Source organism: Oratosquilla oratoria, unplaced genomic scaffold, assembly GCF_046742065.1.
Source record: "Oratosquilla oratoria isolate Oo_2021 unplaced genomic scaffold, ASM4674206v1 SCAFFOLD47, whole genome shotgun sequence".
NCBI classification, from domain to species: Eukaryota; Metazoa; Arthropoda; class Malacostraca; order Stomatopoda; family Squillidae; genus Oratosquilla; species Oratosquilla oratoria.
In genome coordinates, this window is record NW_027467711.1 from 2,656,006 (window position 1) to 2,658,760 (window position 2,755).

The following is a 2,755-nucleotide window of genomic DNA, read 5'->3' on the forward strand; positions in this document are numbered from 1 at the left end:
TTCGTTTTCTTCTTCTTCTTCTTCGTTTTCTTCTTCTTCTTCTTCTTCTTCTTCTTCGTTTTCTTCTTCTTCTTCTTCTTCTTCTTCTTCGTTTTCTTCTTCTTCTTCTTCTTCTCTTCTTCTTCTTCTTCTTCTTCTTCTTCGTTTTCTTCTTCTTCTTCTTCTTCTTCTTCGATTTCTTCTTCTTCTTCTTCGTTTTCTTCTTCTTCTTCTTCGTTTTTTTCTTCTTCTTCTTCGTTTTCTTCTTCTTCTTCGTTTCCTTCTTCTTCTTCGTTTTCTTCTTCTTCTTCTTCGTTTTCTTCTTCTTCTTCGTTTTCTTCTTCTTCTTCTTCCTCTTCCTCTTCTTCTTCTTCTTCTATCCCCCCTTGCTCTCAATCTTTCTCTCAGTCTCTCCCTCCTCCTCCTCCTCCTACCTGTTTCAATCTCTAATATTTTCTCTTCTCATTCTGTCCTCTCAATCTCACCTCTCTGTCTCCCTCTCATTCTCTTTACATCCTTGTATTTCTCTCTGCTCAGTATCTCTTCTTATATTCTGTCCATGTGGGATAGTAGGGACACTGCTCAGCATTACACAAAAGAAGGACTGGCCTGTGCGGGAGGAATTGGTGCCTTGCAGAGCAAGGAACGCCATCAACTATCCTCTGGTAGACAGAGACAACAAGATACTCTTCCCTCCGCTGCACATCAAGCTCAGCTTGATTAAACAGTTCACCAAAGCTCTACACAAGGATGGTGGCTGTTTCACTTACCTGTGCCTTTTTTTTCCAAGATTAACCACAGAGAAGTTGGAAGCTGGTATCTTTGATGGTCCTCAAATCCGTCAGCTCATCAGAGATCCTGGGTTTGAAAACTCAATGAACGAAGTGGAACTGGAAGCATGGAAGTCTTTTGTTCTGGTTGGGAAGAACTTTCTTGGCAACAACAAGGCCGGGAACTATGCAGAACATGTCACCAAATATACTGATTGCTTTCAGAAACCTTGGATGCAGCATGAGCATCAAAATTCATTACTTATTCTCACATATGGATCGGTTTTCTGATAATATGGGATCTATGGGTGATGAGTGGGGGGAGAGATTCCATCAGGACATAAAAGAGGTGGAGACCAGGTATCAGGGACGCTAGGATGTAGTCATGATGATTACAGTACTGTTGGACTCTGAAGAGAATCGCTGCCGCTGAGCATTCGAGGGGTTCGAAGAAACGGAAGTTTATGCCCTGAATTTGCACAATGACGACGTAACGTTCAATTTACATGTACTTACTTTTATCAATGTCTATTATTCAATTTAGAGAATTTGAAGTTTTGTAACATTCAATAAATACATTGTTATCTTTTTCTCCTAAAACCTTTTTTAGATTAAAAATATTAACAAAGATCAACTGATAATGTCAAAAATGCAATCAATTTAGTCAGAAGATCGGACTTTCCAAAATCAAATCAGCATAAAAACCCTACCTGATTGAGAAAAAATGATGTAATTTTTGGATTCAGTGGTGCAAAGTGGTCCTAATTCAGTTGAAAAAAACACACAACTTACAATTGTTTGTAACCCAGTGTAATAATGATAACACAGGGGAACACTTTTTCAGTAACTTTGAGTTGCATTGGATATTTTAACGGATTTTGAAAGAGTTTCAGGCGCTGATTTCAAATCTGAAATTAGTTTTTCTCTACAAGCTCTAGTTTGTATGCAATTTGAGGTTAATGAAATTGTACATATGTGAACTTGCGTAAACCATGTATAAGCATTTTAACGTCCATATATATAGATAGCTTCTAATATTTTGATCATTCTTCTTTTGTTTCAGTTCAAACATGGCTTCCAGAATGAGACATCATTGCAGAAACAAGCCTGATGCCTTCTGCTACATATGTGGATGCTACACACTCAATCGTCAGAGACGTAACATATCCTCGTTCGTCAAGCGTGCCTACAAGGCATATTTTGAAGTTCATCTTGGTGATCAAGACAAGCAATGGGCTCCTCATGTTGTGTGCCACAATTGTGAGGAAATGCTTCGAGACTGGACCAAAGGAAAACGCAAAGGTCTGCCTTTTGGAGTTCCAATGATTTGGCGCGAACCCACCAACCATGTAACTGACTGTTATTTCTGCATGGTAAACACAACGGGTGTTGGGAAGAAAAACCGACATAAGATTACGTATCCGAACATTCCCTCAGCTATTCGGCCTGTTCCGCACTCTGAAGAAGTACCTGTTCCAGTTTTAAAAGGCTTGCCTTCATTGGACGATAAAGACATTGGACATGATACAAGCCAGCAAGACAGTTGTGACAGTGAATTGTCAGAAAAGTGTTCACGATCGGAGGACTGTTCTTCAGACACTGAACCTTTCCCCGTCCCTAAGCCTCTTCCCCAGGCTGAACTGAATGATTTAGTGCGGGATTTAGGTCTTTCAAAGAAAGCAGCAGAGCTTTTGGCATCAAGATTACAAGGCAGAAATCTTGTTGATCACTCTGTTAAAGTATCATATTTCAGAAAGCGTGACCAGCTTTTTGTGACCTTCTTTTCAAAAGACAGACAGTTTGTTTACTGCCATGACATCCCAGGACTTCTCAAAGAACTGGGTGTACCTTACTATAGTCCTGCTGAATGGAGACTCTTTTTAGACAGTTCAAAACGCAGTCTAAAGTGTGTTCTTTTACATAATGGCAATGTTTATGGAGCAGTACCTGTCGGTCACTCAGTGCATTTGCGGGAAGACTATGATGATATGAGAATGGTCATGGAC